The 13,086-nt window shown below is 54.7% G+C and overlaps 1 long non-coding RNA gene across 1 annotated transcript; it reads left to right on the top strand.

Annotated features, from left to right (window-relative positions):
- Positions 1–2,229: 2,229 nt before the first annotated feature.
- LOC128778650 (uncharacterized) lies at positions 2,230–5,107 on the top strand. Its single transcript, XR_008424371.1, has 2 exons — positions 2,230–3,394; positions 3,493–5,107. It is a non-coding gene; the product is annotated as an uncharacterized LOC128778650 (long non-coding RNA).
- The last annotated feature ends 7,979 nt before the right edge of the window (positions 5,108–13,086 follow it).

The following is a 13,086-nucleotide window of genomic DNA, read 5'->3' on the forward strand; positions in this document are numbered from 1 at the left end:
AAAGCAAGGTTGCTCAGCTGTAAAGCCCGGCGGCTTCACCCACACAGTGGAGTATTGTTCAGCCTTAAGACGGACGAACTTACTAACACCTGCTACAAGGTGGATGAACCCGGAAGGCATCGTGCCAAGAGCCAGAAACACGAAAGACTGCATATCATATGATTCTGTTTATAAGAAATGTCCAGAATGGGCAAATCCCTAGAGACAGAAAGCGGATCGGTGGCTGCCAGGGTGTAGACGGAGGCCGAATAGGAACGACCATTTAACGCGCACTGGGCTTTCTTCTGGAAGGGCGGGAAAGTTCTAGAGACGATGATGATGGCTGCACTACAGCGTGAACCTACTTAGTGCCACTGACCTGTACATTTCAAGATGGTTACTTTTTTTTTTTTTTTTTAGTATTTATTTTTTTTTTGAGAGAAAGACAGGGCTCAAGCAGGGGAGGGGCGGAGAAAGGGGGGGAGAGAATCCCAAGCAGGGTCCAGGCTCAGCGCGGAGCCCCACCGCGGGGCTCCATCCCACGACCCTGGGATCATGACGGGAGCCAAAATCAAGAGTCAACCGACCCCGCCAGACAGGCGTCCCCCACAGTGATTCACTGTACGTTGGAAAGAAAAAGGGGAAAGGAAAACCTGGGCTGCTGGCTTCTCCGCGGCTGTACACACGGCACCCGGTGTGGCGTCTGCACAGAGCTGGGCTTCGCAGGTATTTGTCGGGAGACGGGCCACCTGAACGTGTGCCTGACACACTGAGCGTTCCCGGGCCGTCCCGTTCTCCTGTCGCCGCAGAGAGGAGCACACGTGGGGCCCTTCACACTCCGACCAAGCGCCGCCCTTGATGGAGCCCATCTGTTGGCCCCTGACCGCGGGCCTCAGATCCGGTTACGGATGCGCAGAGCTGCGGTCAGGCAGGAGCATTTCCTGATGCTTTGGGGGCGGGGGCGGGGGGGGGGGGGACGGCACAGGCAGGAGCATTTCCTGATGCTTTGGGGGCGGGGGCGGGGGGGGGGGGACGGCACAGGCAGGAGCATTTCCTGGATGCTTTGTGGGGGGAGGAAGGCACACAGCTGACAGGAGAGGCGGATGGGGGAGGCGGGAGGGGAGGAAATGTTCGTCTCAGCACGAATCCCTGCCAAGACCTTTGCAGAGAAGGGGCAGTCCTCCGGGCAGAGGCTCTGGGATCAGGCCGCAGCCAAGACCCTCCCGTGCCCAGGCTGGGGACGCGTCCAGCCAGCGCCCACGCACGCGCACCGCCCCCGGATGCTGTCTCCCCGGGGGCATTTCCCGTGTCCGGCCCTCGGACGCATCAGGAAGCCTTTTCCTAGGAGGCCCTGGAAGGGAGTTTTGCATTCCTGGGATCCCAGTTCAGCCAGCGATGGCTCAGGGGACAGCGGGCCGGGGCTTTCAAACACAGCGATGATGGGAACCCTCCGGCTTTCCGGGGGCCCCCGGGACCCCGAACTTCCTCAGTTTCACAAGAAGTGCCACCGGGTTTCCCCCGGGGCCTTTGTCACAAGGACAACACTATTTTATGACGGCAGGTTTTGATTTTTTTTACTTACGATGATTATTTATTTTTTTAGAGAGGCGGGGGCGGGGGCAGAGAGAGAGAGAAAGAGAGAGAGAGAGAGGGAGACACAGAATCCCAAGCAGGCTCCAGGCTCCAAGCCATCAGCACAGAGCCCGGCCCGGGGGCTGGAACCCCTGACCGTGAGATCCTGACCTGAGCCGAAGTCGGACGCTTCACCGCCTGAGCCACCCAGGCGCCCCCTATAACCGTGGGCTTTTAAACGAATCGTCCAAATATGACAGAAGCGGACATCGTTAAGGGGGCAGAGCGCGTGCTCCCTCCTTCAGCTCTGACACGAGGTCATGTCTGCAACCTCCTTGATGGCCCCTCTCGACTGGAACCCTGCCAGTCTGGGGGGACTCCCTACTTTCCAATAATAATAATAATAATAATAATAATAATAAAACAGCAACCAGAAAACAGCAGCTGTTGTCAAGGAGGTAGGCACCATTTCCGTGATTCATGCATCCACCTGCCTTGTCTTATCTTTCGCGCTGTCACCCTGGATGATAGAGCCTGATCAGCCAGCGTTCTCGGTGGAAAAACGGGCTCAGGGCTATGAATGACTTTGCCCTAAGATCACGGATCTGGGCAGAGGTGAAGCTATCGGCAGCCAGAGCCCGCTTTCTTCACCAGCAACCCCCCCCCCACCCCACCCCCGCAGGCAGAGCCGAGGTTTGAAGGCAAGCCAGCTGTTCCATTCTTGCACAACTCTCGTTCAGATCTCCTTCCTTGTGCTGAGCCGAACTGCCCCTTCGGGGCCGCAGGGCACACGCATGCTCCCTTCTCCTCGCCACAGGCCTTGGGAATTGGAGGACACCACCAGGTCAGCCCTAAATCTCCTCTTGCAGGCAAAACAAACGCGGCCCCAGTCGGCTGGCTCATCCTCGGACGCCGTGTTTTCCCAGCCGCCGCGACCTAGTTTGTAAAGGTCCCTCGGAGACCAGAGGGGGACCGCCACCCCTCGCTGGAGACCCCTCACTGCTGCAAGCACAGGACGAGTTGTGACTCCAAGGAGATCTGGCCACAGGAATCAGTGGGGCCCCGCGCAAAATGAAAACGCAAAGTCCCTTTTCAAACGTTGTCGGGAGTTTCAGGCAGCTGACAGTGGACTGGTGAGTCGGCCCCACGGGACCCCGTGTGGCTGCATGAACTGGCCCTGATTCTGTGCTCAGGGTCATTCAACATGAGCTGAGTAAGGAAGTCAGGTCCGAATCAAAGCCAGAGAAAGGATAACACGAGAGCTCGATAGAACATTTCATCACCTGTGCCCAATGTAAACGATGCCAACGTTCTATTATAAATAACAACATGAACAACATTTTATCATAAATAACGACACGAACAACCACAACACTTGCATAGGGGCGCCCGGCTGGCTCAGCCGGTAGAGCGTGCGGCTCTTGATCTTGGGGCCACGAGTTCGAGCCCCACGCTGGGCGGAGAGATTACTTCAAAAGAAAAGAAAAAAGAAAACATTGTACAGTGTTCACGATGTGCCTGGGGGAATGTTAACCTGATCTTCGACATCCTGTTGAGGTAGGTACTACGACTATTCCCACTCGACAGATGAGAAAACTCAGACACAGAGCAGTTGAGTAACTCACTCAGTTACGGAACTGACAAGTGGTCTCGTCACAGCATTTTGGAAGAAGCACTCGTAACGACACCACCTCCAGTTTCCAGAGAAGGTTCCTGAAGCGCCTGGGAGGGAGCAACCATAGCAAAGAGATCGCGACTGGAGGGCTCAAACCCAGGATCACACGGCCACAGAGCCCACGCCCTTTGCAGTTCAACCTCTACCCTTCAGTAGCCCACATAACAGGTCTGTAGTGTGTTGAATAGTGTCCTCCGAAAAAAAAAAATATATATATATATATATGTCTGAGTCCTAACCTACAGTATTTGTGAATGTGATCTTAGGAGAGACGTATATACACGGAGCTCAGTCTGAGTCCAATGACCCGTGTCCCTGTAAGGGAAAGCGGAGGGAGATTCAGACACACGGAGGAAAAGTTCAGGTGAAGCGGGAGGCAGAGATTGGAGCGATGTGGCCACAAGCCGGGGGAGGCGGAGGCTTGCCGGAAGCCACCAGAAGACAGCCACGAGATGCGTTTCCCCCTCAGAGCCTCCAGAAGGAACCAACCCAGTCAACGCCTTGACTTCAGATCTCCGGTGTCCAGGACTAGGAGAGGATCCTTTTCTGTTGCTTTAAGCCGAACAGTCTGTGGTCATTAGGTATTACAGCTCTACATCACTCATACAGTGCCTTCTTGTGTTTTTATTTGATTGATTTTATGTTTATTTCTGAGAGAGGGAGCGTGTGCGCGGGGGAGAGAGGGGGGGCAGAGGGAAAGAGAGAATCTCAAGCAGGCTTCCAACGCGGGGCTCGATCCCACGGCCCTGGGATCGTCACCTGGGCTGAAATCAAGATCGGACGCTCAACTGACTGAGCCACCCGGGCGCCCCGCCTTCTTGTGTTTTCAGAGGTGCTCGTGTGTCTACAGAACAAGCGTACGTAGCTCTGGTTGGATCTCCAGAGAGCGCTGTCCAGCAGAAACCTAACACACACGCCAAGCGCAAGCCACACGTGGAACTTGACATTTGTGAGTCACCGTGTCGGGGCGCCTGGGCGGCTCAGCCTGTTAAGCGTCCGACTTTGGCTCGGGTCGTGATCGCCCGGTCCGTGAGTTCGAGCCCCGCATTGCGTGAGCTCAAGTCCCACTTCGGGCGAGCTCGAGCCCCAACTCTGGGTTCCGCACTCTGCACTCTCTCTCCCTCTGACCCTCGCTCACGCGTGCTCTCTCTCTCTAAAATAAAAAAAATTTTTTTTCTTGTAGCCATGTTAAAAAAAAAATGTATCAGGTGGAATTAATTTCTATAATCGTATGAGTTCCCTGTGGCCACTGTAACAAATTACCCGGAACTTGGTGACTTAGAAGAGTAGGAATTTAGTCTTTCACGATTCTGGAGGCCAGAAGTCTGACGCCAAGGCGTTGGCAGGGTTTTGCTCCCTGCCACAGCGTCCAGGAGAATCTGTCCCTTGCCTCTTCTGGCTCCTGGTGATGCTGGGATTCCTTGGCTTGTGGCCACCTCTCTCCAGCCTGCTGTCTCCTCTTCTCCACGTGTCTGTGTAAATCTCCCTCCGTCTCTCACTGATCAAGATACATGTGATCGCATTCAGGGTTTACCTGGGTAATCCCAGGGTAATCTCCCCATCTCGAGATCTTTAACTGTGTCACAATCGCAAAGAAGGACCCCTTTTCCCAAAAGGCAACACGGGTTCCAGGAATAGGAACTGATATCTTTGGAATATTATGCAGCATATTATAATAATGTATTTGATTTAACCTAATATATCAGGGTGCCTGGGCGGCTCAGTCAATTAAGAACCTGACTGATTTCGGCTCAGGTCATCATCCACAGTTGGTGAGCCTGAGCCCCGAGTCAGGCTCTCTGCCCTGACACTGTGGGGCCTACTTGGGATTCTCTCTCTCTGCCCTTCCCTGCTTGTGTGCTCTTTCTCTCTCTCTCTCTCTCTCTCTCTCTCTCTCTCAAAATAAATAAATAAACTTTAAAAAAGAATATTTTAACTTAATGTATCAAAAACATTATCACTTGGGGCGCCTGGTGGCTCAGTCGGTTAAGCGGCCGACTTCGGCTCGTGTCACGATCTCGCGGTCCGTGAGTTCGAGCCCCGTGTCGGGCTCTGTGCTGACAGCTCAGAGCCTGGAGCCTGCTTCAGATTCTGTGTCTCCCTCTCTCTCTGACCCTCCCCTGTTCATGCTCTGTCTCTCCCTGTCTCAAAAATAAATAAAACGTTAAAAAAAATTTAAAAAAAAAACATGATCACTTTCGGGGTGCCCGGGTGGCTCATTCGGTTAAGCAGCCAGCTCCAGCTCAGGTCACGATCTCACAGCTCATGGGTTTGAGCCCCGCGTCGGGCTCTGTGCTGACACTTCTCTCTCTGCCCCTCCCCTGCTCATGCTCTGTCTCTCTCTCTCTCTCAAAACTAAATAAACATTCTAAAAGGTAATAATATTTAATAATTATGGTAATGATTTAAAAATATTATTACCTTTTAGAATGTTTATTTAGTTTAGAGAGAGAGACAGAGCGTGAGCAGGGGAGGGGCAGAGAGCAAGGGAGACACAGAATCTGAAGCAGGCTCCGGGTTCTGAGCCGTCAGCACAGAGCCCGACGCGGGGCTCGAACCCACGAGCTGTGGGATCGTGACCTGAGCTGAAGTTGGACGCTCAACTGACTGAGCCACCCGGGCACTCCCCAAAACATGATCACTTTAACGTGCAGTTAGTATTTGTAAATTATTAGTGAGGTGTTTTACTTGTTCTCATGTGAAGTCTTTAAAAACCAGTGTGAACTTCACGGTCATGAGACATCTCAGCTTGGACTCACCACGTTTTGGGAGATCAAAGGCCACATCTGGCCACTCTACATAAAGAGATGGGCTACTGTCACTGACCTCTCACTGTGCCGCAGAGTGGTCTAGGACCTTCTGGTTCTTTGATTGCTTTAAGACACGCGGCACAAAGGTCACAGGTGCGCTGAGAATCTCAGATGAGGTGTAGGCCTTTCTGTTCCGGTCTCAAGATCTGTGATTCAAAACGTCAACGCTGTCCTTGAGGTATGTGCCCAAATCGTGGGCCGATTTCAAGCAAGCTGGACTTGAAGGTCAAGTCTGCAGAGCCCGATTTATTGCTGAAAGAGCAGTCAAGCTCCTCCTCCCACCTGTGATAACGATGCCAACCTCGGGGTTGAGTCTTTGCAGCTTGAAAACCGCTGATTTTCTGCGGCCACCTCATATGTTAAATCTGCTTCTCTCCCTTTTGGAGAAGGGGACACTGAGGCCCGGATTGACCAAGTAGCCTGTCCGCCGTGGCTCAGCGGTTGAGGAGCAGGACGGAAACCCAAGCCCCGAACCACTGCCTCCTATCAGAGCGCCATACTTCCCCTCTCTGGGCCTCGCTTTCTCCATCTCTAAAACGGGTGTGATAATACACCTTCCATGGAGGATTACTGAGATAACCCAGGTGACACGTGACATTGTGCCTCGTGTTAATCGCCAGCGGTCACCGCGGCTGGTGTGTTAACCGCTGAGCTTCAACCAGGCCTGAGTCATCCCCGAGGCAGCGCCCGGGGGGCTGGACAGATACGGAGTGTGACGGTCCGGCCCTACCCCCCGCCCCGTGAATCATCAGTCCAGGGCCGGTAGAGACGGGCAAAGAACTAATTACATCACAACAAGATAAGAACCCGTAGCGGTGGGTGCGTGTATCAGGGGAGAAGTGGGGGGGGGGGGGGGGGGGGGCGGGGAGAAAGGGGTGCTTGTGCTGGGTCCTCCGGGAACCTGATTAGCTGGTTGGAAGCCAGAGGGTGTAGCGCACAAGGCCTAGAACGGGAACCCTGCCCGAGCCCCTGTAAGGGGTCCCCCCTCTTCCCGAACACAAACACGGGCAGACGCAGCCCCGGGCAATTCCGGGCTCTGATTGGACAGTGGAGAGCGCCTGAGCACAGGGCGGCCAATGGGAGGCTGGCCAACAGCCAATGAGCGCAGAGTGCGCTGAGCAGGTGCCTCGCAGGTGTGAACGGAGAATAGCCAGCGGGGGACGGAAAGGTGGACCTGGGCGCCGGAGGAGGCTGAGCTCAGCGGCCCCGGGGTGGGGTGGGGTGGCTGTGAGTGGCCTGGGGAGAACCTCCGCGAATCCGAATCCGCTCCTGGTCGGCCCCGGGGGTCGTCACCTGCGTCCCCGCGCCCCTTGTACCGCGAACGTCCTCACCAGGAGCCCCTCGATCCCGGAACCCCCAAAGCAGCCCCGGCCTCGAGACGACGCAAGGAACCAGTTACCATTAACCGGGGGCTGGTCAGCGCAGGTCTGTCACCTGTTCTACGGGGCGCTGGGGTCCCCACCGGAAGCCGAGGCCCCCACCCAAGGCCGCTTTGGACCTCGCCTGTTTTCTGGGTCCTGTAGGGTAAGACGACGTTTTCTGCGCAAGCCTCTCATTGCTTCCCTGTCCAGCTCCCCACCCCGCGCCACCCCACCCCCGCCCCACCCCTAACTCCACCACCATGAAGGCCTCCCTGCTGTCACCTTGTCCCGAGAGCCAAGTCGTCCCCCTCCCGGAGGAGCACAGCACTCGGAATTGTTCTGAACTTGGAGTCTGGAAAGGCCCAGATGTGTCCCTTGCTGTCCCCACTACCCCCAGCACAAGCTGCAGCCAGGAACCCAGGTGATCAGGTTTGATTCTCCTGTCCTATCCTGGGGGCAGCAGTCTGTGGCCTCTGAGTTACACATTATCTTGGAGGGAAAAAAAAAAAATGCTTCTTCCTCCTGGCTGGATGCCAGATCTATACCCAGGTTTCAGTCATCCCCCCAGCTCTGCATAGACTGAGCCACACACCTAAGCCTGTGCAAACGGGGGGGGGGGGGGGGGGGGGGAACACATGACCAGAATACCAGGGTCTGTTGTCGTGGGAACCAGGGACATGTGAGGCCCCAGCACAGCCACTGCTGAAGGTTAGAGGATTAAAGTGGGGGACCGGAGTGCCCCTCAGAGGCGCTCTTCTGGCCCGTTCATCCACTGACCCCCGAAGCCTGAGTGTGCCAGACACATTGCTGGTGTCGGAGACACGGGGCTCACGTCAGAGGCGCCCTGGCCTTGGGAGTGGTTTGGAGCTGTCTCCGGGGCCAACTCTCCACCCCGTGACCTCTTGCCAACCCAGACCTGGAGTTCTGCTGAGACAACCTCAGCCCTCCCTCCTGCCTCTTACCCTGTCCCCAGGCGCGCCTCTGCCTGAGCTCATCGGTGATGACTTCAGAAATGTCACACCCAAGGCCTTGGCCAGCTTGAGATCTGAGGGGCTTCGGGCTCTTGCCGTCCCCTCCCTGTCTCTCTAGCATGACTCAGGCAGGGACAGGACCCAGGCTGTGGTAAGGCTCTCCATTTTTATGCAATCGCTTTCTTCACTCAAACCACAGGCCCTGCCGGGTCACACACACCCCCCCTCCCCCCTGCTTCGCCCGCCTTCCCCTGCCTCTCAGCCTTCTGACGCCAGGGTTCAGATGCCAAGCAGATAGAGACCCTCATCTCTGCTGAGGTCAAGGCCAGTCTTCTCTTCCGTCATGTCCCCAGCTGCTCAGGGTCGGGGAGCGGTGCCCAAGGATAGGGGACCGGTGGGGGGCCGGTGCTGTTGCCCAGATGAGAGGTGACGGGGCCTGAGGAAAGCCAGAACACAGAACTGGTGAGCCTCCGGGACAAAGCTGGCTGTCAGGAGGAAGCAGGAAGACAGAATGCCAGTAGTGGTCCGAATGGTGCTTACCTCTGCGCAGAGGAGCGGTGTGGACTGGGATAGGACACGAGGGAACTTCTTGGGTGCTGAGAGATGTCTGTCTCCCTCTGGGCGGGTTTCATTAAAAAAAGGAAATAAAATCCCAATGCCCAGATCTGACTCGAATAGCTCAGTAGGCAGGGATGCCACTGACTGTGATGGGAAGCCCGGAGGAAACACGAACTTGAAAGAAAAACATCAAGCATTCCACTTTGTGTTGAACCGACTGCTGGACATCTAAATCGTTCCCAGTGCATTCCCCAGGATAAACAATGCCAGGAGGCCACTTGTGCACGTTCAGATGAGTTCCTACAAGTAGTGTTTCTGGATCAGAGCGTGTCCTTAAGACTCTGGATCCCCACTGGCAACGAGGTTTCCCCAGCGTGTGTTCCTAACAGCATTCGTTCATCTGGCCATCCGTTCCTTCCCCGGGGGCCACCTCTGTGCCAGGCCCTGTCTGGCGTCCTAGAGATGTGACGGCAAACAAGACGGGGAGATTGCTGTCACCCGCTCCCTGGAACTCCCAGTGTGGGATGGAGATCAGGGTAGGAAGAGGGACCCTCTTGTTCAGAGGGATCCATTCAACCCTGAAGGGGTGCACACACCGAAAATGCTTGCCCACAACATGGGCCCGAAACCAGTGATCAGCTGTTCGTAGTGGCTTTTCTTCTATAGACAGGGAAAGATATCTTGGCGAGCCACAGCTGAAGGAGCTGGGAGCAGGGGGGAGGTGGGGAGAGATGGCCAGAGCACTGCAGGAAAGAGCCTAGAACATGCAAAGGCCCTGCAAAAGATCATCTGATGGCTGTGGGCGAAGGGCTTGCAGGGATGGGGGCGGGGAGAGGAGTCAAAAGCCTGCTGAATAAGTTAGATGCTATCTTGTCCATCGAATTTGCATTTAGGTCCTCCAGACTCGCCACGAACGGCAGCTTATGCACAGAAGAAGTATGGTTTTTAGTCAACCAGATGGATGTGATCTGTGACAATCTATGACAGAGGTTCACGATCAGGGCATGGAGAGGGGGGCCGAGATACATGGTCACGGTTTTGAAAAAGTCCCAGAACAATGGCTAGCGTATCAATCCCTTTTTCGCACGATCGGAAGCACAGGAACGGCCCAACATTTGTATCAGCAGAGAAAAGGTTCCGGAAGGAGGAGCAGCCAGCCAACAAGTGTTCATCTCTGCGGAGAAGGACCAGAAGGGTGACCTTCTCTCCTTAACTGGACACTCCTGTGTGGTGGGAGCCTTGTCATCCCAGGTTCATAGTTCACGCCATCCAGCCTCGTTTTAACTTCCAGTTTAGAGGAGGTAGGGGGCGGGAGCCATGAGCTGGGTCACACCAGGAGGCAGTAAGAGAAAAAGCTAGGGGGTGGGGCTTTCCCTGGAGCATTTGGCCCCTTCCCGCCAGCCGGTCACTGGCGCAAAAAGGGGCACACTAGCTTACAATGAGAATACCGCATGGCCCAGCTTGAATGCCAGTATGCACAAACCAGCTACGAAAAAACACTGTGGGGGGGCGCCTGGGTGGCTCAGCCGGTTAAGCGTCCGACTTCGGCTCAGGTCACGATCTCTCGGTGCGTGAGTTCAAGCCCCGCGTCGGGCTCTGTGCTGACAGCTAGGAGCCTGGAGCCTGCTTCGGATTCTGTGTCTCCCTCTCTCTCTCTGCCCCTCCCCAACTCACGCTCTCTCTCTCTCTCTCTGTCTCAAAAAATAAATAAATGTTACAAAAATTTTTTTTTCAAAAGGGAAACACTGTGGGGTTACGGGGAAATCATAAAAAAAAATTAATGTTTTTTTTATTTTTGAGAGAGAGAGAGCATTAACAGGGGAGGGGCAGAGAGAGAGGGAGACACAGAATCCGAAGCAGGCTCTGGGCTCTGAGCTGTCAGCGCAGAGCCCAGCACAGAGCCCCAGGTGCGGGGCTTGAACTCACAAACATGAGATCATGACCTGAGCCGAAGCCAGACGCTTAATCAACTGAGCCACCCAGGGGCCCTTGGGAAATCTTAATAAAATCTCATTTTAGGTAAGATGAGAACTGTCTGAAATGAAAACATGGAAGTCACTGACAGATTAAAGCAGGTCATGAAATAGTGTATTTTGTTCGGTTCCCAAAATGAAATCACATCAGAATCATTAAATCGGCCCCTCCTAAGAACAATCGACCTTCTGTAAAGCCACAGCGTCTCCTCAGCCGGTGACCTGGTCGTCTGAGGTCTCAGTCCAAAAAACAAAGCCCTAGCCTAGGAAAGCACCTGCCTGGTGAAAGATCTAGAAGCATCTAGTATTGGAACAGCCGTGATGTCTGGGTGGCGGGCATATGATATATTTGCTAATTTTTGCTTCTTTGTATTTTCTAATTTTCTTCACGCACATGTCCTATTTCTGTGATTAAAAAGTATTTTAGTTTATTTTTTTTTAGTTTATTTTTTATTTGTGAGAGGGAGAGAGAAAGCATGAGCAGGGGAGGATCTGAGAGAGAGAGAGAGAGAGAGAGACAGAGGGGGGGGGGAATCCTAGGCACCGTCAGCAAGGAACCAGAAGCCGGGCTGAACTCAGGAACCATAAGATCATGACCTGAGCAGAAACCGAGAGTGGTTAGCTTCACCAGTTGGGCCACCCAGGCGCCCCTGAAAAAATATTTTAAAATATACACACACATTATGGGTGCTTTTTATTTTATTTTTTTAAGTTGTCAAGTCAAGGGAAGTGATGAGTGGCGGCCTAAGGTTCCCCGCCTCCGCTGTTAGACCCTTTTTCCGTTGTTGTTCGGGGTCTTTCAAAACCTAGGTGAGGTCTGAGATGCACCCCCCCTTCCCCAGGGAACTGCAAGGACGCCAGGGCCCGAGCCCTGCGCCCCGGCACCGAGCGCCCTGGGGCCCTGCGCCTTGACTTCTCCCCAACCGTGCCGTCCAGCTGTGCGTGGCCTTTGCGCTCAGCTCTGGTGTCCCACTTCCGTTCCCCCTGCGACCCCCCCCAGACTCAGACCCTAGCCTGATCCCATGGGTCACAAAAGCAAGCATTGGGGTTCAACACCCATGAGCCGGGCGCTTCCCACCGCAGGGAGGGAGAAGTCAGAGCGCGGTGCAGAACCCAGCGGCCACGGGACTGCGCCCCAGATGGGAAGGAGACGCGGGGTCAGCAAAGCAGGCGGTGGATAGAACCTAAGCTTCAGCAGCGTCTCGGGGCCCAGAGTTCACCAGGCAGGGTTCACATCCCGCCTCAAGCTGGGGGACTTCGGGCAAGCTTTGCGGGTTTTCCCTCATCTATCTCACCCCGGGGGGATCGCAGCTCAGTTCTCTCACAAGGATTCTGCCTACAAATGTGGGCAGCAGCCCCCACCCAGGCTGTTCCGAGGGTTCCTTGAGATGCCCCCTGCGCAGTCCTTCCCTGGGGCGCCTTGGTTCCCTTCAAGGTCTCCCCCAGGCTAGCAATTGTCATCAATTTTCGTTCGATTTCAAATCTGGCTTCTCCTGACAACCAAATGCAAGGCTGAATCTTTGATCAGATCTTGGGCTAAAACAAACAAACCAACCTCTAAAGGATAGTATCGGGGTCATTGGGGGAACTTGAATGGGGACTGTATAATCGATAATATTACTATACTGAAGGTAAGTTGCGTAGGATGGCCTTCCGGGAGTTGTCCTTAACCTTAGGAAACACATGATGGAGGGCTTAGGGTTGAAGTGTCATGATGTCTGCAAAGGGCTTTCAAACGGGTCAGCAGAAGGAATAAAGAGGTGACCAGATGGGAGTGCGTTCACATTGGGTGGGTCCCCGTGAAGGGCGTACGAATGTTCACCGTAGTCTTGTCCTTTTCTGGAGGTTCAATTCCCCCCCCCCCCACATAAAATGCTATCAGTTTTCTAAGAAGGAGCCTCCTGCTTTCTTGTTGCATCAGGAACGGGGGTGGAAACTTTTCTCCCCCTTCTCTCTCTCTTTCCCCTGTATCACCCTCAGGACCCCCAGCTGGGCTAGCCTGGAAACCCCGCCATTTTTGTTTATGCTGTTTCCAGGGAGAAACAGCATAGGCTGTTTCTATGCTACAAGCCTACTTCCAGAACCATCCTCGCTGGGCGGGCACAGCCTGGATGTTGGTTCAGGATCGTGTCCCTTTGGCCGCTGCTGGCCACCATCCCCCACCCTCCATCAGGAGACCCTCTGAGC

Source organism: Panthera pardus, unplaced genomic scaffold, assembly GCF_024362965.1.
Source record: "Panthera pardus isolate Hobbes unplaced genomic scaffold, ASM2436296v1 HiC_scaffold_20, whole genome shotgun sequence".
NCBI classification, from domain to species: domain Eukaryota; kingdom Metazoa; phylum Chordata; class Mammalia; order Carnivora; family Felidae; genus Panthera; species Panthera pardus.